The sequence below is a fragment of the Saccopteryx leptura genome, chromosome 1 (genome assembly GCF_036850995.1).
Source record: "Saccopteryx leptura isolate mSacLep1 chromosome 1, mSacLep1_pri_phased_curated, whole genome shotgun sequence".
Taxonomy (NCBI): domain Eukaryota; kingdom Metazoa; phylum Chordata; class Mammalia; order Chiroptera; family Emballonuridae; genus Saccopteryx; species Saccopteryx leptura.
In genome coordinates, this window is record NC_089503.1 from 38,947,798 (window position 1) to 38,975,364 (window position 27,567).

General features: G+C 40.3%; 1 protein-coding gene across 2 annotated transcripts in view; it reads right to left on the reverse strand.

Annotated features, from left to right (window-relative positions):
- NELL1 (neural EGFL like 1) overlaps positions 1-27,567 on the reverse strand; it is an 845,221-nt gene that overhangs the window by 154,815 nt on the left and 662,839 nt on the right. The window lies entirely within an intron of this gene.

Consider the following 27,567-nt stretch of genomic DNA (forward strand, 5'->3'; position numbering starts at 1 on the left):
ATTAGTTATTAGAGAAATGCAAATCAAAACTGCAATGAGATACCACCTCACACCTGTTAGATTGGCTATTATTAACAAGACAGGTAATAGCAAATGTTGGAGAGGCTGTGGAGAAAAAGGAACCCTCATACACTGTTGGTGGGAATGTAAAAGTAGTACAACCATTATGGAAGAAAGTATGGTGGTTCCTCAAAAAACTGAAAATAGAACTACCTTATGACCCAGCAATCCCTCTACTGGGTATATACCCCCAAAACTCAGAAACATTGATACGTAAAGACACATGCAGCCCCATGTTTATTGCAGCATTGTTCACAGTGGCCAGGACATGGAAACAACCAAAAAGCCCGTCAATAGATGACTGGATAAAGAAGATGTGGCACATATACACTATGGAATACTATTCAGCCATAAGAAATGATGACATCGGATCATTTACAGCAAAATGGTGGGATCTTGATAACATTATACGAAGTGAAATAAGTAAATCAGAAAAAACCAGGAACTGCATTATTCCATACGTAGGTGGGACATAAAAGTGAAACTAAGAAACATTTATAAGAGTGTGTAGTGGTTACGGGGGGGAGGGGGGAGAGGGAGAGGGAAAGTGGGAGGGGGAGGGGCACAAAGAAAACTAGATAGAAGGTGACAGAGGACAATCTGACTTTGGGTGATGGGTATGCAACATAAGTGAACAACAAGATAACCTGGACTTGTTATCTTTGAATATATGTATCCTGATTTATTGATGTTGCCCCATTAAAAATAAAAGTATATATAAAAAAAAAAAAACTGAGTTCCTGACTGATCGGCACTCTGTATCTGTGACCTATCAAAGGCTCTCCTTCTTTAACACAGCAGTTTCTCTGTACTGACACCCAGGTTAACATTTAATTATCTCACCATTATACAAAAAAACAAAAACAAAACAAAACACAAAACTGACAGTTTCCAAGACAACTGATAGGAAAACTTAGCTGGTAAATTTTTTTTCTTTTTATTTATGTGGCCATTTCAGAACTCTCAAATTTGCCTTTGCAGAATTATAGAAAATCATCTTGAGCTTTGTCCTCACAGAGACCCCTTTCTCCAAGTATCTTTTTCCTTTACTAAAATCTACTTCCTCTATTTTATACTTTTGGGTACATGACCAGCTCTCCAAGTACAAGGGTTTTTTGGTCAAAGATATTATATTATAGTATGGTGTAGCCAAAGGAACATAGTGTGCACCTGTACCCAAATCCTCTTCTTCACTCATCCAGACTTCCTAGAACAGGCAAATGTGAGCAGGGATCTTTAAGGGGAAGACTGGGTGGGGATATTCTCTCTCTGCTCTTGGGAAATATGTCAGTTCTTTCAGGCTAGGCAGGCTGGATAATAAACAACCCTACTAAGATCTCAGTTTCTACACCAGTGGTTTAATTCTCACCCACTTTACATGTTTGCTCACGTCAGCTGCAGCTCTGCTAATCCTCTTCACTCTGGAATCCAGACAGAACAAACGGCCTAGGTTATGGACATGTCATCCTGATGGCAGAGAGAAAAGGAGACAGCTGACCCACACACTGGCTTTTAAAGCTTTTGATCAGAGGTGACACAAGTTCCTCTCACTTATATTCCATTGGCCAAATCAGGTCATATGGCCAATCTTGATGTTATCAGGGTAGAAGTACACTTATTCTATGGAGAGGAACCTAAGAAGGAATAGTTTTGCAATCTGGAAGGAAAAGGCCCAGGAAAAAGAGAAGACAAAATTTTGAACATAGAATACAGTTGGCTTCATGGAAGAAGATGTTGTTTTTCATTTTGCAGTGCATGGTCCTCTCACTGATTTTCTGGCTCAGAAGAGCCCTTATCCTAATGCAAAGCCTCTCCCTTTCCATTAACAAGGCAATGAGACTTGTGTCTCTGATCTCAACTACAAGATTTAACAAATATAGCCTGAAAGTTGCCTACTTACATTGGTGTTCCTGTTCTACACTAAATTTCTTGAAAGAAATTGATGGTTTCTTATTCACCCTTGTATCTCTGGTATCAAACTCAGTACATACTACAAATCAGTATTTATGGGACTAAACTGAATTGAACCGAAATGCATGGCACTATCAGAGAAGACATAAATTCTAGTACATCTTTATTCATTAATTTATTTATTGATCATTTACTTAAAAGCCACTGATCACCTACTATGCATAAATAAAAGACACAGCACCTGCCCTTATGGACCACATAGGCTAGGAGAATCAAATTTATTTCACTTCCTCTAAAACATGTCAAAAATTTTATGGTTTTTGTGAACAGGTACACTGCTCACATGGAAAGGTGGCCTTAAGACAAAGGCCAGCAGGTAAACTTCCATTAGTAAGTCTGAATTCAGTACAAAAATACACATCAAAGTGCCTCTCTTTTGCAAAGAACTAAAGGAAAGCTAGTTGTTTACATATTTACTTTCTCCTATTAGACTAAGAGTAGCATATCCCTAACAGAGTCTAATATAAGTAGATGCTCAATAAATGTCTACTGAATATATGAAAGGCCAACCAACTGATTAGAGCTAAGACATCAGTTCCTCATCAGTATGAAATTTGTGTTTAGCTCATACAACTATTTTGAGGATTGATGGAGAAAACATATGTAAAGCCTCAGCATAGTGCTAGAGAGATAGCAAGCCACAAAGTGAACAGTGATTAGAAAGAAGGAAACTTTTAGAAGCAGATGTAGTTGAACTGGTAGGGTTCAGAGAAGACAGACCCGTTTTGTTATTTCAGAGACAGTAACATGGGCATTGGATGCGAGGTGGGACAAACAGGGAGTGGAGGGGCATTTCGGGCTTGGGTCTGACTTTGGTTAATAATCAAATGGGAGAAGTAGCACAGAATCAGATGAAGTTACTTTAATAATCATCTAATCCTGGGCATAACCAACCAAGCTTTCCTAATCTGTCGGGTCCTTTATTCCACTTTAAAATGCTAAACGTGGTGTGGTAAAACTGGTCTGATTTATAACAACTCTAACAAGTACATCACAGATCATTTATTATCTGTCGAGTCATGTTTGGGAGATGAACAGATGCTTCTCTTTTGGTTTGGAAACCCCTTATTCAAGGATTCTGAGTTTTATAAAAATCATGAACATTGCTGTGTAAAAATCAACAAATACACGAGAAATATAGAAACTTTGAATAATAAATGAGAACCTTTTGTAATTTCTGAATTAGTGTCACAAAGAAGGTACTAAATGCAGCAACTTATTAATGGACAATGGCATCTGGTATACCACAATGTTAAAATAAATATAGTAATAATTGTTATAAAGTGAAAGAGCAGAAGGAAGAGGGGAAAGAGGTAAAAGTAGGAAGAGGAAGAGAAAGAGATGGTGAGGAGCCAGGTGATGGGTTGGAGGGGAGGAAGAAGAAGGGAGGAGATAAAGAACAAGAATCTATAAAACAGCAAATGCTCATGCAACATATACTACATTCTAGGCTTCGTTCTAAATCCTTGACACATATTAACTCATTCAATAATAAAAGGCAGTATGATGTACTGTCGAGAGGCATGAACCTGGGGCCATGCTGTCTGGGTTTGTGTCCTTACTCTGCCACTTACCAGCTATGGCTCTTTGGAAATTATATAATTTCTTACTGCCTTATTTTCCTGATCTGTAAAAAAGGATAAGCTTGTATTTCTTTTTGTGGGAATTACATAGATTAAATAAATCACCAACGTGAAATATGAGACAGAATATAATGAACTAAAATACACTTTACACAAATGTTGTCCTGACTCAACTAAATAACAAAGGATGTAGAATGTGTTCCCAATAAATGATGATCAGTCAAGTTGCCCACAAGTTGCCTCTAATGCCATTTCCTGTTAGGATCACTTGTCACCAGCCCCCTGGTTTACATAGATGATTGAAGAGCCAATTCCCTGTTACATGGTTTTTGTGTTTAGCTGTGGTAAAAGATTGTGCATGTAAAAATCACCACATTAAATTAAATCTTCCAGTTTAAGGGAAAGTGGAAAAGAGAAAATCTTTCTATCTTAAAAGTAAAGGGAAAAAGAGAAAGATAGAAAATCCATTTATCTTGCTGACATCTCAACTTTCTTCAAAGATTCCTGGGTGTATTACATGAAATTTTTAAAAAGATATTTAAGATCAAGTGTCAATATCACCCCCTTTCTTTCCTCATTCTCCTTTGCAAATGCCCAATTAATGCAAGGAGTATAGGCAAAGAGGCTAAGTGACTTTTGAAGGGGAAGTGAATGCCACAGAAGTCACCATTTATGAAACCAGACAGCTCTCTAATTACTAGGGAGGTGTCCTTACCCCGAAGCTAGAAGCACTACATTGTCTTAACCAAGGCAACACTCATTTTAGCATATTACCCTGCAATGAATACCCCTTTTTTTAAGTTCCAACTTTTCTGAACTTATGCCCAAGCCTAATAGAGATCAATAGACCAACTACAGTCAAGGGGTGGGCAGAAAACACACGAATCTGTCCTCTGAAGAGAATCAGCATGCATTTGGAGACACCTTGCACGGAGTTTTATTTTCTCTCTGAAAGAAGATATTTGCTTCCTGGAGTGTTGTAGCAGCAGGGGCTCCAGGAGACCAAAGCACTGTGTAGCTCAAACGTGGCAAGAGGCATAATTTACTTGCAGGCACACAGCACCAAAAGTTGGTTTACAGAAAGGTGTCCCTCCATCTACCCCTGCTCCTCCTGAGTTTAGAAAGCATGCTGAATTTTAAGGATTTGGAAATGCCAATTGCTGGTGAATGGAACCTAACTAGTGACAACCAAAATTTCACCTCGCACGGGCCTCTGAGTTCCAAACACATGGCTTTTACTACGCTTTTAAGTGTTTGTGCCAAAGAATAGAAACCCCCTCCTCCAACTCCTCTTCTTTAGCTTAATCATATTTTTGTTTTTGTTTTGTTTTTTTTTAAGTGAGAGAAGGGGAGATAGTGAGATAGACTCCTGAATGCACCCTGACTGGGATCCACCTGGCAACCCCCTTCTGGTGCTGATGCTCTGCCCATCTGGGGCCATGCTCACAACTGAGGTATTTTTAGTGCCTGAGGCAGAGGCTCCATGGAGCATACTCAGCACCTGGGGCAGACATGCTCGAATCGATCGAGCCATGGCTGCAGGAGGGGGACAGAGAAAGAGAGAGAGAGAAAAGGGAGAAGGAGGGGTGGAGAAGCAGATGGTTGCTTCTCCTGTGTGCCCTGACCGGGAATCAAACCTGGAACTTCCACATGCCAGGCGAACACTATACCACTGAGCCAGCCAGCCAAGGCTTTGTTTAAACATTTGTTGTTGTTGTTGTTTTTAGTAAAGCAACTGAAAGGCAAAGATTAGGCTATCCTCTTTTGCAGAGTAAGTAATTAAAAGCCCCAGACTGCGTGCTCTGTTGTTATCAAAAGGAAGGATATTATAGAGATACAGGTACTACCCTGGACTATTGTTGCAAAATATAAAAAGGATGGAAAGAAAATGAAAAAGAAAAAGAAAGAAAAGAAAAAAAATAAGGAGCCAAACAAACACAAGAAACAGAAATCAATAAGCCTAGTATTATTGTTATATTTTTTAATCTGGACGTGCACAAATTCAATAAGAGAGACTTGTCACTCAAACCGCTAAAAACAAAAAAAACCCCAAATAATCAAAAACACCCTAAAAAACAAGGTGGCCTGTTGTTATTAACCACATACCTAGAAATTCAATCTTTTTTAAATCTGGGAAGGAGGGACCTACCTCACCCAGCCAAAGCATTTGTTTCTTTCCAGGGCAACTAGCTTCAAGATAGCCACAGCCTTGGCACCTCTGAACATGCTGGCAAGCGAAGGCACACTTACCCATGTTTCTGTAATGGCTCTGGCCTTCCCTTCCATAAAACTGCTACAGCAAGGGCAAGGGAAGGTGGAGGAAATGATATTTTAATTGCACATTCAGGGACAAGAGTTTCCCGGGCGAGTTCAGCTTCCTCAGTCCAAGCTCCAGCTCAGTCTCAGAGAGTCCTAACAGCCCTGAAGGCAGGAACGGCCTTCACTCGGCCTGTTTGAGTAATTCGGGAGGTACTTTGGGGACCATCTTGGCCCTCTGGTTTTCCTCACTTCCTGCTATGCCATTCTTTGGGCATTTCTTTATTCTTTAATGCCAAGTTCTGCAGTTGAACAAGGGAAAAGGAGAGATGGAAATTACCCCGGTAAACGTGGTGGTGCATTAGAAACTCGGGAAAGGAGGGGGGACTTTGCATTGACACAGGTTGAAACTATTCCAGAGTTATCTGTGGAGTCCATTTACCCCAAAGAACCAATATTATGAGACTCGATAACCCAAGTCCCGTTTGCAAATAGCCCCATATCCACTCCATAAAATGCCCTTTAAAATCTAAAAGATGTGGTGAAAAATGATAATATATAACAAGAAAGGAAAATCATATTTATAAAAAGTCTGGAGATTTCTTATTGAAACCAAAGAGCTTGGGAGAAAAGAAAGGTTTAGCAGGTGTAATATAAACCGAATCGCACCTGGGTTTGTCTCTCGCGGCCTTGGTGAGTCTCAGGCTGCGATCTGTGGATGCCTGTGAGTCAATGGATGGACTTTAGCTGGTCACTAAAATCTGTTTCTCATTCAAACATGTTCAGGTAGTATATGCAAATATTTCTGGGGAGATTATTCACAGCTTCCATCAACTTCCCAAAGAGGTGTGTGAATCAAAAAGGTTTAAAAAAATTCCAAACACCCTGCATTTTCTATTCCCATTGGTTCTTCCTTCTTTGACCCATCACTCTCTCCTCCACCCTTCCTTCATAAAAATATTCAAATCCACTCGGTTTCCAGAGACGCTTTCCCAGACCCAGTGGCACAGGGCTCTCACGCATCTTCCACCTGCTTCAAGCTCATTAAACACATTAATTGGTCTCTCTGGATGATAACCACAGTTGCTCAAGTCATGAATTTCTTTCTCCCTAATCTCTAATTCTGAGTAGGTTTGTGTTGTAAGGCTTCAAAAAGACCAGCCTGTCATTAAATGAAGGGTTGTAAAGATTTTACAGCCACCATGTGCAAACCCAGCCTTGATCAGGCTATTACTGTCTCTATAGGAGGAATATAAACCAAAATGCCTTTTACATGCCCCCACTGCGGCCCCCTGCCTCCCGACAGCTGAAGAAATATGCCCTGCATTTTGCCTCTAGAGGGATTGATTCAAATGGTGACAGGTCATGAGAGGAAATAAATGTTGATATCTTGCCATAGCCTCAAAAAAAATTTTTTTTTCTATATCAGAGCAATTATTTTGTTGTTCCCCACAAGTGACAACTAAGGTTTGAGGAGGATGGGTGAGAAGGCCTTAGAACAGGTATGCAGACAAATACAGACCAAAATAGAGAAAAATCCTAAAGCCTAGTCAGAAGATTCAGGTTCCTATTTTAGTCTAGTTACCAACCCAATGTGAAGTCCCGGGCAAGGCACTGAACCTCCCTGGGATTTGGATTTCATAAAAGTAAGACAAGGAAATAGGATTTGATTAAAGATTTATTTAAGCTCATCTTTCTAAGCAGTCAATTATTTTTCCTTCAAATATAACCTTACATGGGAGCCTCATATGTGGAGCCATAAAAGTAAAGCTTCTATGACGACCCTGCGACAGCTGCTGAAAGCCCATTTACAACATCAATCCCCACTCCCAGCCACTCCGAGTGTCATTGCGGGTTAAGATGCATCTCAATCCCATCTCTGGGAATTACAGATAACTCAGCAATCCGGAACAGCTGTCAAATTGTGATACTGATCCTTAAACCAGTGACAGGAAGCCCCTGCAAAGAGATCCCTCTGCATCGGCAATCAGTTTTATTGGATTTAATCAAGTTTCCCACGTGTTTTGTTACTGCCCACTTTTTTATTAGCCAAAGCACTAGACTCTCTAGAATATTGCATTCCATACATATGGGATGGGAAAGAGAATGTACCCTGATCAGGGGCCATGACCATAGCCTGGGATGTTGTAGAACTACAGATGTACTTCCAGCTGTCTGCGATGCCTCCTGGTTGGCTAAGGGTTACAAAGTGACAAAGGAGCAATAGCCAGTCTCTTACAGGTAGGACAGGTGAGACTCAGGGGGAACCCTGAAACAGAACCAGACCCAAAGGCTCACTCAGGCGTCTGGTTCAGCCTTACTGGGCCTTCCTTCCCCCCATGTCACATAACCTCTCATCAGGAGTCATACTCAAAGGGGTCATATTCCATCCACTCTGTTTCTAGAAGGTTTATTTATGTTTTTTCTACCTCTGAAAGCTTTTCAAAGGAGGTAAACATTTCTGACATCGACCTCATTTTCTTCCTGATACTTCACCTTCTGTGAAGTCATTTGCCCCTAAACAAATAGTGCAGATGCTCAAGACTCAACCTTGTCCTTATTTACAAAATATGGAAAGAGTTAGACCTGGGCTCAGACTCTACCTCTGTCTGGCTGGGTGGGCTTGAATTCACTCAACTTCCTAGACTCTGTTCTTTTACCTGTGCATGACTCGTCTTGTGGGGCACATCTGAGCATTACAGCACATAAAGGTGAGAGCATTTGGTTCACAGCTTGGTACAGAGGAGGTAGTGAGAAATCATAGCTGCAATTATTTAATAATGATAAAAATTAATTTCTCTTTACCTATAAAAGTAGAGAATACAACCCAAACAAAATTAATGTTTCCAATACCTAGACTAAGTTCAGAAGAGGAAAACTGCCTTCTCTTTTTTTTTTAATAATTTTTTTTAATGGGGCGACTTCAATAAATCAGGATACATATATTCAAAGATAACAAGTCCAGGTTATCTTGTCGTTCAATTATGTTGCATACCCATCACCCAAAGTCAGATTGTCCTCTGTCACCTTCTATCTAGTTTTCTTTGTGCTCCTCCCCCTCCCCCTTTCCTTCTCCCTCTCCCCCCTCCCCCTGTAACCACTACACTCTTATGAATGTCTCTTAGTTTCACTTTTATGTCCCACCTACATATGGAATAATGCAGTTCCTGTTTTTTTCTGATTTACTTATTTCACTTCGTATAATGTTATCAAGATCCCACCATTTTGCTGTAAATGATCCGATGTCATCATTTCTTATGGCTGAGTAGTATTCCATAGTGTATATGTGCCACATCTTCTTTATCCAGTCATCTATTGATGTGATTTTTGGATGTTTCCATGTCCTGGCCACTGTGAACAATGCTGCAATGAACATGGGGCTGCATGTGTCTTTATGTATCAATGTTTCTGAGTTTTGGGGGTATATACCCAGTAGAGGGATTGCTGGGTCATAAGGTAGTTCTATTTTCAGTTTTTTGAGGAACCACCATACTTTCTTCCATAATGGTTGTACTACTTTACATTCCCACCAACAGTGTATGAAGGTTCCTTTTTCTCCATAGCCTCTCCAACATTTACTATTACCTGTCTTGTTAATAATAGCTAATCGAACAGGTGTGAGGTGGTATGTCATTGCAAAAACTGCCTTCTCTTGAACAGACTTTTTGTTAACTATGAATTCACAGAAAATAACTAACTGGATAGAAAAGACGCTATTCTGTTATTTTCCTATCAATCAAACTGGTTTGAAAATGTAAAGTGGACCCTGGCCGGTTGGCTCAGCGGTAGAGCGTCGGCCTGGCGTGCGGGGTACCTGGGTTCGATTCCCGGCCAGGGCACAAAGGAGAAGCGCCCATTTGCTTCTCCACCCCGCCCCCTCCTTCCTCTCTGTCTCTCTCTTCCCCTCCCGCAGCCAAGGCTCCATTGGAGCAAAGATGGCCCGGGCGCTGGGGATGGCTCCTTGGCCTCTGCCCCAGGGGCTAGAGTGGCTCTGGTCACGGCAGAGCGACGCCCCGGAGGGGCAGAGCATCGTCCCCTGGTGGGCAGAGCGTCGCCCCTGGTGGGCGTGCCGGGTGGATCCTGGTGGGGCGCATGCGGGAGTCTGTCTGACTGTCTCTCCCCATTTCCAGCTTCAGAAAGATACAAAAAAAAAAAAAAAAGAAAAGAAAAGAAAATGTAAAGTGGCCCTGGCTGGTTGGGTCAGTGGTAGATAGAGCATTGGCCCAGCGTGTGCAGGTCCCGGGTTCAATTCCCAGCCAAGGCACACAGGAGAAGCGCCCACCTGCTTCTCCACTCTTCCCCCTCTCCTTCCTCTCTATCTCTCTCTTCCCTTTCCACAGCCAAGACTCCATTGGAGAAAACTTGGCCTGGGCAACAAGGATGGCTCCATGGCCTCCATCTCAGGCACTTGAATGGCTCTGGTTGCAATGGAGCAATGCCCCAGATGGGCAGAGCATCACCCCCTAGTGGGCATACCAGGTGGATCCCGTTCAGGTGCATGCGGGAGTCTGTCTCTCTGCCTCCCTGCTTCTCACTTCAGAAAAATATACAAACACACACACATAAAATGTAAAACATATCTTCTTTGAGTGTGAAAATGCCTAAACACTTGAAACTTGATCACAAAATTGCCAACATTTTACTTGAAAATTAGTCAGCATTTAGTTTCCTTCTCCTGCCATGGGATCCGGTTAAGGCTCCTCAAACAAGAACATCTCGAGAGCTATACGTACTCCTATCCTTGAAAACCAATGGAGTAAAATGATCATCAGTCTAGCCTCACATTATACTGACAGTCAAAGTCATAAGTGAGATTTGCCAAACTGCTTCTCTGAAAACTCCCAACCAACACTCAAGATCCCAACAAGCGACTAACTTATGTGTGTCATAATTTCACTGACCTTCATACCAACTTTCTCCAACCCACCCTCACTTCCTGCACCCGAATCCTTCCTGTTAGATCCTCTCTTTATTAAAAACTTAGTATTTTGTTTGTAATATATTTTTTTACATTAATGTCAATTTTTAAAAAATTACTGCATTAGGATATTATTTCCTTGATTATTGAGTTTTTTGGCAACCTCTTAAGATTTGCATCTCAAGTGAGTGCCTCCCTCATCTAACCCTAATTTTGGTGCTGCTATGGAAGCCAAATGATTCTTTTTAAAGATTTTATTTATGAATTTGAGAGAGACAGAGAAAAGTAGGGGAAGAGTGTGAAGTATCAGCTTGTAGTAGCTGCTTCTCATATGTGTCTTGACCGGGCATGTCTGGGATTTTGACTCGGTAACCTTAGCATTCCAGGGTTTACTCTGCTCTAACCCAACTGAGGTCCATTGTTAGTTATCGGTACTGGTAGGCACATGTTGATGTACACGTGTGAACATTAAAGCCACTGCATGAATATAAACACTCCTTTAGACTGTGGTTGCAAAAAAAAGGAATTCCTGAGAACTGTAAAACAAAGCAAAGACCATAAACAGATTCACAAAACCTCAGTGGAACTATAAAGTGTCCTCTCCTCCCCTCCCTCCCTCACTCTCACTTCCCCCTCTCCATATAGAGCAGGATACCAACACTTTGTTTTCCCCGATGCCTACTCTACAATAGACATTATGCCTGGATATTTTACAAGTATCACACTTAATTCTCTCAACCTTGTAAATTAGATATCATTTTCTTCACTTCCAGATGAGCAAAATGAGAAGCAAAAAGTTCTATACCTCCCTTGAGGTTATGATACTAATTCATGAGGGAACCAGTATTTGAATTTGGGTGATCTGACTTCCCAATTGGTGGTGTCTCTATCATATCTGGTATATTAAGAGGGGGAAAAAAAGAACGGCCAGGTTATAGTTTCATCAGATGATATCACAGTATATGCCATCTGTTGGGGCGGAGGCAGGTTGTGGGGGAGAAGAAATTCTGGGTTTATATTAAGCTAATCTCTCCATAACTAACTTGCCGTTGATCAGCCACCAGCCCCAGCTTCTCTAATCCCGCAGGAAGGGCACACACCACATGCTCTTGTGTAGGGCGGGAGGCTCACAAGGCACACTGCACCGTGGGGACTTCATGGTAGGCAAACTTGTAGCAAATATTCTCTCCGCTACAATAAGGAAGAAGCAAATCATTTTTGTGATCAAACAGCATGAAGCTTTTAAATAGGTAGAGATTACATATTATACCTTATTGCTGAAAATCTCAATAAAGATACCATAAACAGAAATCCACACATCTAACAAATCACACTTAACTGTGACTGGTATCTGATTTATGTTAGGTGATAAATTACTGAATCATGTGAATATACTGCTGGAAGGGAGCCCAGAACAGGAAATGTGAAAAAGAATGGAACAAAAAAAGGACAGAGAAAAAAAAACAACCTCTCTTCTCTTCTCTTTTCCTCTCCTCTCCCTACCCCATTCCCTCTCTCAGTTTTAATGGAAAATACGATGGAACCTGAAATTTACTCAGAATCTATTTCCTTAGTTGGCAATGCACTTTCCAAAATAACTAAAGGTTTCTCAGTCTACTGCCGAATGGAAATGAAATGAATGGCATAAGCAGTGCATACTCGCTGCACCGTAGACATTAATCATCTTGTTCTCTCAAATGGGCTTGTTTTCTTGTAGCTGCAGGATGGAACAATGGAGAAGAAAAAGCAATCAAAGTTTCCATTGTACCAGAAGAAAAAAAAAAGGTCCACAAAGAAAAAAAAGGGGGAAAACACTGCAATGTACTTGGCAGTTAAGAACAGTGATCAAGCAAGTTCTTTTCTAAAACTAAACTATATATATATATGTACATATATATATACATATATATATATTTTCATCTGAAATGTATAATTACTTAAATTACTTTCAACATAAGTAAAGATCTTAATAAAATGACTGTATGTCCTAAATTTAAAAACTCAAAGCCGATTTGAATGGTGTTGTCTTTTCCTGACTTTGAGTCATTCTTTTTGCATCCTTTCATTCTTTGTGTGCTCATTGTCATGTATGTCTGCTGACCATGGCTTCCTGAGTGTCATATTAGGATTCTGATGTAGTCCTGGAATCCCAGGAACCACAGCTGCAGTGAAGGCATGGCGCCCCCCATGGACACAGTAATTGTATACATGTCAAGTACTTGCCACCCCACCTGTGCCATTAATAACTCTGTATCACAAGAAAAGCAAAGAAAGTTACAGTAGAAGCACATAAGAAACATTCTAAGGGTTCAAGGAGAAAGAGAGATGACATTCAACTTGAAGAATCAGAAAGTATTCTGTGGCGGAGAGCATTTGGTAAAGAAGAGGAGAGGTCTTTCAGGGTAGAGGGAACTAGAAACAAAAGCACTGAGGCAGCAACGCTCAAGGGTTCTTTGGAGAAATAACGAGCAGCTTCGTTTCAGGAGGCGGGCAAGACGAATGCATGAGTGGGACGAGATGTGTGCTGCTAGGAGAATTAAGCTGGGGAGATACTGGATGAGGCACTGACTGCCTGTGTCAAAGTGTGTTATCAGTCCGGGCAAGGAGTAAGATCCACAGAGGAATTCTAAGTAGAGTCATGTAATTAAAGTTGGGCTTTGGAACAATGATCTGGTAAGTTATTCAAAGAACAAATGTGATGGAGACCTTCACGATAACAGGGAGACCTGCGAAGGCAGCACTGCGAACCAGGAGCCTGAGCCGAAGACGGAATCCTCTCAGTTCAGGAGAGAACTGAAAACTTTCAGCATTTGATGTCTGTGAAACAAAATAACTACCATGTTTTTCGCTCCATAAGACGTACCTGGCCGTAAGACATACCTAGGGTTTTAAGGAGGAAAAGAAGAAAAAAAAGTATTCTGAACCAAATGGTGTGTTAAAATATATAATAAAATACCATATTTTTTGCTCCATAAGATGCATAGACATTTTCCTCTCCACTTTTTTGGGGGAAAAAGTGCATCTTATGGAGCAAAAAATATGATTAGAAAAAAATAAAGATTCAACTTTTGAGCCTGAGTGATAAAAGTAGCACGAAGAGAAGTAAGGAGACACTTTAGTGAGATGACTAATTGCCTAATTCTAAAGTCGGACATAGTTTAAAAAGACCTTGGACAAGATGCTTGATTTCTCTAAGCCTCATTCATTCATCTTCACAAAAGAGTATAATCCTTATCACCTAAATTGAGAAGTTAATTAGGGTAAAGCACTAAGTAGCACCATCACTGGAAGAAAAAAGTCTTCACTCAATCATCTTCTTGTGGTAATGCATAGAAAATTCAGGAGATGAAATGCCTCAATTGTGAATAATTGGGTGCCAGAGACAAAACCTCACTTAAATTCATGGGAAGGATGATCATTGAATAACACGGAGAGAACTTTCTATGAACCTAATGATAGACAGCAAGTAGTGCTGATCTTGCCAGGAACTGGTAATCATCGAAACTTCACTCTTTCCAGGTCCTTCAGACTGGCTTCTCTCTTCTGCTGAAGACTGGCTCCCATTACAAAACTCGCACTACTGCTTCCCTATAAACCCAGTTTTTCTAACACCAACTCTGCTCTTAACTGCGCAGGATCTTACAGTTCCAGTGGCCAGTACAAGCTTACTCACACCGCCACTTCTTCCTGTTTTGAAATCCCTGGAAGACAGAATTCAGTTGGCTCAACATGTGTTCAGGGTCCATCTTGGCCCACTAAGCATTTTCCTAGGTGTCAGGATTTAATTTGGTTATAGGTCCCTTATTCCTGGTTGAAGCTAAGGACAGGAAGAAGAAAGAAAGAAAGAAAGAAAGAAAGAAAGAAAGAAAGAAAGAAAGAAAGAAAGAAAGAAAGAAAGAAAGAAAGAAAGAGAGAAAGAGAGAAAGAGAGAAAGAGAGAAAGAGAGAAAGAGAGAAAGAGAGAAAGAGAGAAAGAGAGAAAGAGAGAAAGAGAGAAAGAGAGAGAGAAAGAGAGAGAGAGAGAGAAAGAAAGAAAGAAAGAAAGAAAGAAAGAGGGAAGGAGGGAGGGGGGAGGGAGGGAGGGAGGGAGGGAGGAAGGAAGGAAGGAAGGAAGGAAGGGAGGGAGGAAGGGAGAGAGAGAGAGAGAGAGAGAAAGAAAGAAAGAAAGAAAGAAAGAAAGAAAGAAAGAAAGAAAGAAAGAAAGAAAGAAAGAAAGAAAGAAAAGATGTATGTGGGGGGTGGGAGGGTGGAAAAAATAATGGAAATTTTTAGCAGAAGAAATTACTTGAGGACAAGAAAAGATATTATGTCCAGTTTTGCTGAGACCAAGGGTTCAACAGATTGAGAAATCAATTTCAAAGCAGCATGTGGACCTACATTTTGAAAAGGATTAGGCCCAGGATTATAGATTGGTGCCTCTGCTTAGAGGGCGATAATTGACGCTGCAGAGGAGCTAATAAAAAGCCGAAGGAGGCCAATAGTACGTGGGGAGAACAGTTTGCTTTGGCTGACTTTTTTATGGGCCAGAATTTAATTTCTTGTATTATCTTCGCTGGAAACATTTCCGTTGACCTCAATTATCTCAGGCCACAGACCTTCACGTTTGTTAGCACAGAACACGATGACAGGTCTGAAACAATAACGACGACACATAACAGAATTCTCGTCCTTTTAACAAAAGTGAAAACAAAACAAAACAAAACAAAAAGACTAATCAAAGCCAAGATACTGTTGCCCTGGACGGTTGGCTCAGTGGTAGAGCGTCGGCCTGGTGTGCGGGGCACCTGGTTTCGATTCCCGGCCAGGGCACATAGGAGAAGCACCCATTTGCTTCTCCACCCCCCCCCTTCCTCTCTGTCTCTCTCTTCCCCTCCCGCAGCCAAGGCTCCATTGGAGCATAGATGGCCCGGGCGCTGGGGATGGCTCCTTGGCCGCTGCCCCAGGCGCTAGAGTGGCTCTGGTCTCGGCAGAGCGACGCCCTGGAGGGGCAGAGCATCGCCCCCTGGTGGGCAGAGCTTCGCCCCTGGTGGGCGTACCGGGTGGATCCCGGTCGGGCGCATGCGGGAGTCTGTCTGACTGTCTCTCCCCGTTTCCAGCTTCAGAAAAAAAAAAAAAAAAAAAAAAAAAAAGCCAAGATACTGTTATATACTCTTTACAAAATTAGGTAGGGCCATCGATTTTAGTCATTGTTGGGATACTAAACAAGTCACTGTGAAGACTTGCGGTTGCATAGCCAAAGTGAGCCAGGAAGCAGCAGGCCTGTGCCGTCAGGTGGTCTGTGTGATTGCAGAAGAGTGTGGCAAGCCCGGAGGGTCTTAGGATGGAACCACACAGCCATTGGAAGTCCTTCAAGATCAAGAAACTTGGGCTCTTCACAAATTTTTCTGCCAAGCCTTTCTTCAAATGCACGTTTGCTTGCCCTTGTCTGAGAGATGGAAAGGCAGAGCAGCTTGGGTTGAAGTGGAAGTGGAGGACTCATGATAGGCTCACTGGGTCGCATCCCACCCCAAGTGAGTAGTAAGGTGACTGCTGAAACCCTGAGGCTCCTCCAAGAAGCAGAATTTGGAAAACATTGACAGAGACTGGACTCCTCCAGGCCATGGAGAAGAGTCCCCTGGACTGAGATTGAGGAGACCAGATAGAAATCTGACCAGTAATGTTCATTTTAGATAATAAATTTTGGATTAAAGATGAACTTTAAGTTTTAATCCTAACGCTGGGGCATACCAGCGACACGCTGAATAACTAAGATTTCTAATTTTCAGCATTAAAATTAGTTCCATTTTCCATGAGGCCACTGTGATGATTGTAGCATGTCAGTGCCTGGTATCATAGAGAGCCCCCAGAAAAGGGTAGATATAAGCCTTCTAGCTTCTTAAACAAGGCACAGTATGTTTGGTCTTAAATTTGCCCATAAAATAATAATTAGGACAAGAGTTTCTGTGGTCTGTGAAGCAGAACTGGACAAGAAAAAACATTTTTTTTTGAAAAAATGTTTAAAAGATTTTATTGGACCTGGCTGGTGGCTCAGTGGATAGAGTATGGGCCCGGTGTATAAATGTCCTGGGTTTGATTCCCAGTCAGGGCATACAGGAGAGCCACCTTTATGTAGCCGTATGCAGAAACTAGAATCATCCCCTGAACTTTTCAATAATATGAAAAACATTTCCCATTTTTGGTTAAGGTAAGTTGGGTTAGATCAGGGGTCCCCAAACTTTTTACACAGGGGGCCAGTTCACTGTCCCTCAGACCGTTGGAGGGCCGGACTATAAAAAAAACTATGAACAAATCCCTATGCACACTGCACATATCTTATTTTAAAGTAAAAAAACAAAACGGGAACAAATACAATATTTAAAATAAAAAACAAGTAAATTTAAATCAACAAACTGACCAGTATTTCAATGGGAACTATGGGCCTGCTTTTGGCTAATGAGATGGTCAATGTGCTCTTTTCATTGACCACCAATGAAAGAGGTACCCCTTCTGGAAGTGCAGTGGGGGCCGGATAAATGCCCTCAGGGGGCCGCATGTGGCCCGCGGGCCCTAGTTTGGGGACCCCTGGGTTAGATTATTGTCATCTGTAAGAACTCCGAATTTAAATGTTGTCTATGAAGCCTTGGCTGGTTAGCTCAGTTGATTATAGCATCATTCTAATAAGCCAAGGTTGCAGGTTCGATTCCTGGTCAGGGAACATATAAGAATCAACCAATCAATGCATAAATAAGTAGAACAACAGTTATATATTTCTCTTTCTTCTTTTCTCTCTCTCTAAAATCAATCAAAAATAATTTTTTTTTAAATGTGGCTTATAAGCATCCCAGCACTGACCAGGGTAGACTATATGATATACTCAAATGTTTTCCGCCTCCTGAAACCCTAAGATTTTCACAGGGCTTTGGGAAGGAATCCTTTTCAATATGGTAAATATTTAATTCCCACCAAACTAGGAAATGGGGCTCAGATAAGAGTTATAACTCAAGATACTAAAAATAAAGTAGGTGGGCTTTTCCTCTACACCTGAATCTATGTAGAACAATTCACACCTATTTCAGTAGCAAAGAGTGTCCTCCTCATAGTGTCAGCTAACTCTTACTTGATCCTGTTGGTGGCCTCCCTGCAGATAATGACAACTGAGTCACTGCTCAAGTCTTCAGACTGTAGCCGATATCAATAGGGCTAGATAACTCTTAGCTGCTCTCACTTCTGCATCATTATCCAGCTAAAACAAAGAGTTGCGACACTCAGCTCTATTTTAGGGTGACTTTAGAAGTGAATGGGAGGAATTCAGAAATTTCATTAGGTTTCACATGCTGCAGATGGGAGACTAAGAAAGACCTTTCTTTCATATGTTTTCATATGTTATAGAATTATAGTTAAAATACCCCTCACATCATGGGATATAAAGCCTACTTTTTACTCTTTAGCAGAGTGGTAGAGATCAAGGCATGAAGAACATACATCATCTAGATTAAAAGATGAATTAGTAAAATAATAATAATTTTTAAAAAGAACAGAGATTTCCATCAACCATTAGATTAGAGTACTCTGTATTTCCAATTATTCCTCTCAATTCTGCCTTTCTTCCCAGATGAGCACACTTGGCAATCTGGCAATGAAGTTGCAGAGACTACATTACAGGAACGCCTAGATGCCCAGTTCATGGCGGACAGCATAAATTTGTGACAATGTCTGAGATTATACACCATTAGAACTCTGGCATACTATGCCACAACTAGTCAAATGAAAATATCATGGAAGGATCTCTTGTCTAAAGTCTTCAATATTTTTCTGCAGATAATAATATAAGGTTACTCTTTTCCCCAAGTAGGAAGAAGATGAGGAAATAAGGATGCTGGAAGTATAGGAAGATACAGAAAAATAACCATTCTAGAGTTAGTTGTCAAATTCATCTGTAGAAAAATTTTGGCAAGGCTAACACCATGAAAGTTAGATGAGAAACCAAGCATTACAATGGCCAATTCTTAACAACTGGAAGGACCAACTAGAAGGCAAACTGAATTACATAAGTCTGCATCTGCTCTTTTGAGACTCTAGGTACAAATATTTAAAGCTGATATCAGACTTGAACATCTTTTCTAACATTTATGTGACAGCCTAAATCTTTCCCTGTTAAAAATGTTTAAATCAAAAAAGAGGGATAGCAACTGTACTTAAAAATATGCTATGTTCAAGGCATAGTTTTATACCTGCATTGTTATACTTATTAATCAATAAAAATTTGTGAAGTGGTCCCATTTTATGATCCATTTTATACTTTAAGTTCAAAAAGATCATAGGAGTTTGCAAATATTATTGGCAGGAAGAGACCATATGTATACCCAGGATGCCTGACAAGGACACTCACACTTCTTCTGCTCCAGTATATTGCCTGCTGTAAGGTCAAACATGCTTAATGTCCTTACATCAGAAATGCTAAGCAGTCTGCCGTGCTTTCCCTGGCTACAACCCCTTTTCTGTAGTTGCAGGATGCACATTTCCCTGCCAACTACAGTCTAACAAATCCTTGGGACGATTCTGAGGTTATGAACTAAGCTTACCTCCAGCAGGAACTCAGAATAATTTCTCAGGTCAATTTGCACCATATGGGTCGTGTCACCACAGGGAACATAGTATAACTTACCTAAACTGCTGACTTTAGTAGGATGCAGGACAAATACCTAATGGATGAGTGTGTGACAGTCCTTCACAGTCCTCACTTGGGCCTTAGTTTGCAAGGTAAGCATTTTGCATCCAAGAATTTGGGAAAAGAGATGCCATTTTTTATTTGTCAAAGTAACAGAATCTCCCTAATTGTCCCTCTTAATAATCTCTCTCTTTTTTTTTTTTTTTTTTTTTTTAGTATTTTTCTGAAGCTGGAAACGGGGAGAGACAGTAAGACAGACTCCTGCATGCGCCCGACCGGGATCCACCCGGCACGCCCACCAGGGGGCGATACTCTGCCCCTCGGGGGCGTCGCTCTGCCGCGACCAGAGCCACTCTAGCGCTTGGGGCAGAGGCCAAGGAGCCATCCCCAGCGCCCGGGCCATCTTTGCTCCAATGGAGCCTCGCTGCAAGAGGGGAAGAGAGAGACAGAGAGGAAGGAGAGGGGGAGAGGTGGAGAAGCAGATGGGCGTTTCTCCTGTGTGCCCTGGCCGGGAATCGAACCCAGGACTTCTGCACGCCAGGCCGACGCTCTACCACTGAGCCAACCGGCCAGGGCCTAATTATCTCTTTCTTATACTGTACCCTATCTAGACAGCTTTGCTGTTTACAGGTGACTTACATTGCCTAAAATATATGTTTTCCCCAAAGGAGCTCTGGCTGAAGATTTATATCATCAATCTGATAAATAATTTTTTAAGTTTTAAACTGAAAAAAAAAACCCACTTTGTATACTTTATTGAGATTGCTTTACAGTAAGTGGTATTTTAGCATTAACAGCCTATGTTACAGAAAGGGTTGTATGATTTAAAGTAGAAAGAAATAGAGACTGGATGTGGTGCTGTTCTTTTCTGTATCCTGTCTATAACTCTGTGACTTTCAAAAACATATTGTGAAATTCATCATTGCGGCCATCACTGGTTTCTGAAATGTGTTATTTTCTGTTTGTTTGACACAGGACCTTTCCAAGTCAATCTCTCTTTCTCTCCTTTTCCCTCTCTCTCCCCCCACCTCTCTGCCATTTCTCTTCCTCCCCCCCCCCCCCCCATCTCTCCTCTTACATTCTTGGTCTTCTTATGACTTCTATGCCCAGTGCTTTTACCCTGGCGAAGAGATATGGACAGGAATCATTAACTATAAAACAAGTGGACAACAGAAAAGAGAAGAGCTGAAATCAGTATAATCATATAGGAAGATAAATGCTAAAAGGTGACATAATAATGAAACTGAAAGTCTAATTTTTTTCCTTTGTTTGTGGCACAAATCATAAGCACCTGACGATTTTGCTTTCTAATCTGGTTGATTTTGACAGAGCTGATATAAAAGTTTCCCTCAACCCAAGAAATGGAGAGAGACACAGAGACATTGCGTGCTTATCTGCTTTAGAGATAACATGAAACCAGGAGAAGTGTGAGAACACACGGGATGGCTGAATTATGACACAAAATGAGCTTGGCAGCTGGAGCTGTGAGTCAAACACAAAAGGGAGAGTTAAATGAGAATAAACTTAAGATTTGCCACTTAGCTCCCAGGAAGCTGTTACACAGGGAAGTAGTTAGTTTCCTAACTGGTTCCAAGATGGAAAACTAAGACCAACAGCTGAATTATACGAAGACAGATTTTTGCCTGAAAATAGGGATGACTATAAAAAAATCGATAAAATGTGCTGCTTCAGTGGGAATAAGTTCCTTTTACAGAAAACAGACAAACAACCACCATCGCCACAAACTGACTAGAATGAGTTCATAAAGAACAAGCTCTGGGTGGAGAGTGGGAAACGGGGTAGGAATTGAACAAGGGAAGACCTGCGGCTCGTCTCCAATCCTGAGTTTCTCGGAAAAATTCTGTGACCCAAACGAGAGTTTTATTAAAGTTAAAGAAGTGTGAGAATTAGGAGAAAAGAGAAACACAGAATTATAAGTTATTATTGTAAAGGAGTATCCAATCACAGAATTGTCGATCGGGAATGTGTACAGAAATAACAGTCCATATTGGCACAGACAGTCCATCTGTGAAACTTGAAACCACTTAGCCACAGGAAAGAAATCAGCTTGCCCAGATGAAGGGTGCTAGGTCTGTTCTTTCCTTGAGCTAACACCGCCATCTCCATCAACCTCTGTTATCGGCATCACCATTATGTCCCATCGGTAGCGTTGCCATCGCAGCTTTCCCAGAGGGGGGACTTGACCGCAGTCGCAGAGAGCAGAGTGCAGGGTCTGTGAGCCAGGGAGTCGCACACAGGCCCACACGGGGACAGCAAAGGTGCTGGTCACAGCAGCCCTGGAGGCAGTCAAAGGGACTGGCGGTCGTCTGAGTTTATTTCAGAGGGAAAATGTATAAGAAAAATATGACGAAAGCACACTTGGAGCAATGCCGTGTGCAGCGCAGCCACTCGGTGTAAGTGGGCTTTAAGGCAATCAATCTAAATTGTACATTTAAGTAAAGATCCTAATTACTCACATGCCCTGAGCCCAAAAGGAGGACCTTAACTACCCCTGTTCTCTCCCCTCAACCTTCTTTCTGACTTAAAACTAACTCAAAGCACTGCTGAAGGATAACGGCACTTGCGGTGCTAGAGCAAACACATCTAGTGCTTGAAATAACCTGTTATTGATTATTAATGAAAGGGATGTTCACTAATCTCCTCTAACAGCTACTGCTATCAGTTAGATTACTGTTTTACTCAAAAAAAAAAAAGAATTTAAGTTTTGAAATGGGAAGAATCATGTATAGCGTTATACCATTTAAATAAATTGAAAATCAAAAGGCAAAACAAAACCAAAACAGAAATTCACATTTAAAGGAACACACATATAAGTAAAGAAACATACTGAACAGATGTCTGTGTGGTGGAAAGAGGTCCGAGAGCAGTGAGGCGTGAGAGGTGGAAGAGATTAAATAAACAAGCGAGAGCACACGGTGATCCCATGACGGTGTGCAGCCACGGAGAGACGGACTCATCTTTCCGCATCTGAGCTAAACTCAAAAAGTATAACCGCACGCTCCCTTTCAAATTAGATTGTTCAACTTTCCCAAGGTGTTTCTGTAATTTCACACTGCAAAATTCCGTATATGCCATTCTCTCTGTCCGGAATGCTACCTGTCCACTTTGAGTTGCCCATGTCTGAATCATTCTTTCAGTCATGCATGGGAATTGTCTTGATCTTTCCTCCATTGCCCTAAAACAGAAGTAAAATCCATCCCCTCAAATCCTACCAAAGCTTTCTATGGTTCTCGTACAGAATTTATCATTTTAAAATCATGTGTTAATAATTATTGTGTGTTCCTCCTTTCCCCCTGGTAGTTCATGATCTGGATTTATTTTAAATCACTGCTGTACACAGCAACTATCTGGCAACCACGTAGGGACTAAATGAATACACATGAATTCTGCAACTCACATGAGGCCCTATGGGCCCTAGGGGCCAGGTCACTGGGTTTTGTTAGTCCTTTCTTTAGAAATCCTTTGTTCGCTGGGATAAAAATCTGTTTGGGCTCTTGTAGCTAGAATTCTGAAACTAAATTTTATTTTCTAGATGGACTACAGATTAGTTTATAATTTTTATACATGAATGAGCCATTCTATCAATGTGGTGACTCCTTTGGCTGACACTGGAAAATGGCTTTAGAAAAACATTTGCACCCAGCACTTCTCTCTTGCAAGCTTAAGTTTCCTACAGGTTTTTCTTCTTAAGTAAAGAAGTAACATTGTAGGTGGTGAACAAATTCACAGGGTTCGACCTACCCAGTTACTGATGCTTTGATGACAAGCTTTGGGGCAAAAACATCATTTATGTGATGAATCAAAGTTTCATCACCAGGTATGTGTAAGAGAAAACTGCTCCTGCCAAAAGTCGCAACTTTCGAGTCCTGGAATTGAAGAAGGTAGCAAAAAGACATTGGAAGCAACCTGGTCTCCATAGGTCAGATTTCCTCTCAGCTAGTGTTGCTCTCCCCCCCCCCCCCTTAAATCAATAAAGTCTCATACTCAGTTGATTTTGAGATTTTGAGGATTGATGTTTCTTTTTTATTATTTTTTTCAGGCTGCTCCATTTTTTTTTTTTTTTTTTTTTGAGACTTCGATTCAGGTGTTATTTTCAGAGAGGCCAATGTAGTTTCTACTGATGTCAAAAAGTCGAATTATGCTCTTAATATTTCATGCTCTTCGAGGTTCTACATGGGAACATGACCTGTGATATTTCCCACAGAGTGTCAAATAAAGGAAGAATTCCTATTACTAGAATAATAGAAGGGATGCCACTCTACCATGAAGAAATTTTCCCACAATCACCGATACCACTTAATGAGTGAGGTGAGTCCTAGAAACTGAATGAGTCATTTCAGTAATCGTTGGAAAGACATAGATCTTAGGTTTCTTGCCCCAAAGGACTAAAATGGGATTTTCTTTCCTGTGTTTTATCTGGCCAAATACAGTTTCTAAAGTTAGAAAGAATGGTCTTGTTTCCAGTTCACTAAAATCGTTTCATAATCTGCTTGATGTCTCCCAGAAGGAATGCGTGACTTTCCTAACTATGATGAACTTTCAATTCAGATCACCTCACTTTCATTACAAATTGAGAAGCTTGAGGAGCTCTGATTAGTTTCAAAGAGAGGGCAGACAGAGAAAGTCTATCCATCACCCTAGACACCTATGCTCGCTGCTCAGCCTCTGCATTCCCCCGCCCTCACACCCTGCTCACTGTCCGGGGAAGCTGCCTACAATTTATTCTTCCATTTTCCCATTTCTTAGTGGTTTTCTGCATACTTTTCATGGGAAATTTTCCCATTCTAGCTGCTTCCAAATTATAAAATGTACCTTAATGTTCTGCAATATATTTAATTTCCCTCATGTGCCACAGGCATCCCCAACAGTTCTAAATAAACCCACACCATCCAGGTACAGCCACTATGGAAAACAGTATAGAGATTCCTCAAAAAGTTAAAAACAGAGCTGCCATATGTTCCCACAATTCTAGGTATTTATCCCAAGAAAATGCAAGCACTAAAATATAATTTGAAAAGATATATGCACCTCTGTGTTCACTGCTACATTACTATTAATAGCCAAGATATGGAAGCAGTCTAGATGTCCATTAATGGGTAAAAGGATGAAGGTGTATATTCCCGCAATGGAATATTATTTAGCAATAAAAAAGAATAAAATCCCGCCATTTCCAACAACATGGATGGACCTAGGGTGTATTATGATAAGTGAAATAAATCAGAGACAGACACCATGTGATCTCCTATAGGTGGAATTTAAAAACACAAAATAAATGAGTAAACAAAACAAAGCCAAAACCGACCTATAGAAACAGAAGATAAGCTGATAGTTGCCAAAGGGGAGAGGGTAGAAGGATGAGAATAAAAAAAAAATCACTAAACAATAATAGATGGGAATAAAATAAAATAAAAATTGGTGGCCTAGTAGGTTATACATAAGAAATCAGTAATTCTTTTCCAAGAAGGGAAACTTGTAGCTGGAAGACAGATAGCCTTCTAATAAATCTCCTTAATTAAGTTTGTAAAATAATTTAGTATTCTAACAAACACAAGAATTGCCTCTTGAAAACATTAATTAGTACCTAAATTTTAAAATATGGTGACTCTTAGGAGTCTATCTGGGTTACGATAATAGGGAACGACACTGATTATGTAATTTCTGCTACATGTTAATTAGTTAATGTGTCTCCCCTCCCAAGATGCATAATCAATTAACCCAGGTACAAAACATTTTTCCTTTAAAATTATTTTGGGTTGGAAATTACAGAGTGAATTCTGCTCACACACTTTATATACAAGAATAGCTCTGTCAATTGAAAGTCCCAGAATAAAAATGCTCCTCTGCCTAGAACAAGCATCTAAAACTCTGAAGACCAGACAAATATATACATACATGAGTTCTGCATTATTTATGTTAATATTCTAGAAGAGATGGTATAACACAGTTGAAATGAGAATCATATAGACATCTAAGGAGCAAGCAGGCAGCCCGGGTTTGAATTCCAATTTCTCCATACTTGTTAGCACTTAACCTTAGGTGACTTTCTTACATTTGCCAGGCTTCAGTTTTCTTGATTGCAAATTGGGGATGAGAATACTGTCTAAGTCTGTAGGGTGAGAGTGAGAATTAAAGGAGTAAATTTATGCCAAGTGCTTGGGACAATCTTGACACAGGTAAGCTACTCAGTAAGTGGCTGACATCTTTTCCACATGTGTCTTTGCATGGAGAAGATTTCCATTCTAATGGTTATCACTGTAACTTAACCCAGGCTGCTTTCCTGCTCTCATGTCGTGGGGAGATTCTATTCTGTTTATCTTGCTATTGAAATCAGACAAGGTATTCCAACACCCAGATCTGGGAGGTTCTCTAGCATGGATGGTACTAGTGGGACCACTAATTTTCTCAGCTTCCCATTACATTAGTACAAACAGTCCATATCTAAAAGTTAAAGACAGACTACTTCATTGTGAGTCCATTCTCCATGGTTCCTCCGATATATCCTCCTCCCCCATCATTTCTTGATCTTAACCTCATTAGTCCATTACGTATATTTGAGAGATTCTAATTCCTCCACCTTACTAGAATGTTAAGTACAGTATATCTGAGAGTTAGGTATTTCTTACTTATATTTGTAAAGTTAGCCATCCCCTGGTAACTAAATATTTTGTGAATATGAGGCATACAACTATATTTAAAAGCACATTACCTTCTTAAAATGAATGTATTTCTAGAGCCACGAAACTCTGCTCTTGTTTAAATAACTTACCCATCCGACACAAAATATCTTTCAGTATTAATTGTTTGCAGTTTAACTCCTTTTTTTTTTCTCCCAATGAGCAAAGTGTACTCAATTGTAATTATCCTTCCCAAATTTAATTTTGCTCTTTTGTGCTCAGAGCTATCAAAGCTCTTGACCTCTAGGTCTTTCTATATTATTTCTCAGTTCTCCCTGGTATTTATAACTTCCACTAAAGACCATCTGTAGATTTAATTAACTTGTTGAATCCTCCTTCTTCCAGATCATTAATGAAGTTGTTAAATAAGTCTGAGCCCAGTGCTCATCGCTGTGGTATCTAGATGGTCCTTTGACCTCAATTATGTACTACATTTCCCTTTACCATTTCCTCTTATTTATATTCTTTTAATCATTCCCCAAGCCATTGAAAGGCTCACTTCCAAATTATTTAAAATTACATTGTAAATGAACTTTAATGTAAAATAGCCCCTGATTTTTTTAAAAAAAGAAACAAAAACCTGACTTAACTATTTTTAGAAGATTGGCAATTTATAGTCCTACTTTCCCATAATATCCTGCAAATATAGAGAAATAATTCAGACATTTAACATTTAAATAATGCTCTATTGGGTTTTGAAATTCTAGAGATATTCTACTTCCAATGGGGAAAATGTCTATTTTGTTTTTGTTTTTAAATCTCTTTAAATAGTTTTTTTATGAAAAGTAATTGTCATAAGATAGTTATAAAATAAAATTGTATCCCTTCTCCTAATCTTCTTTCTTATAAAAAAATATACTTTATATAATCCAACTCATTTCAAAGTCAGTTATTCCACTATTATTGTATATTCATTTTCATGTTGGTCAGGGTTCTTTGTGGCTTTTCCTTTATGAGTCAGAAAAAAAATTCGAACTAGCTTCCAATTAAAGACATGGATGAAATACATTTGTCTCTATTTTCTTCACCAAATTCTAACAGAAAAAAATCAAAGAAAATAAAGTTCATACCCCTCAAAGAGAAAGAACATTGGAGAGGAGACAAGAGCAACATAATTTTGGAAACTTGAAAAGAGATGGGTGAATGTTAACTCATACAGGAAGACATGAGAAAAATATGACTCACAGCCCACAGTGAAGAAAGACAAGAATCAACTTAGTTTATACCATAGATCACAGGAATTGGCAGCATCAGCTGTTTCTAGAACTGTGGGGAATAGTGAAGCTAAAAGAAAAAAACTAACTGGAAATTAGACAAAGAAGCATTAAGATTCCTTAGATCTGGTCTCTACCCAGCCAGACTTCTGCCTTTCTCCTGCCCCTGCAAAGACTGGAAGTTCATTCTCAGCAGAGGGTACCATTAAAAACTGAAAGACAGT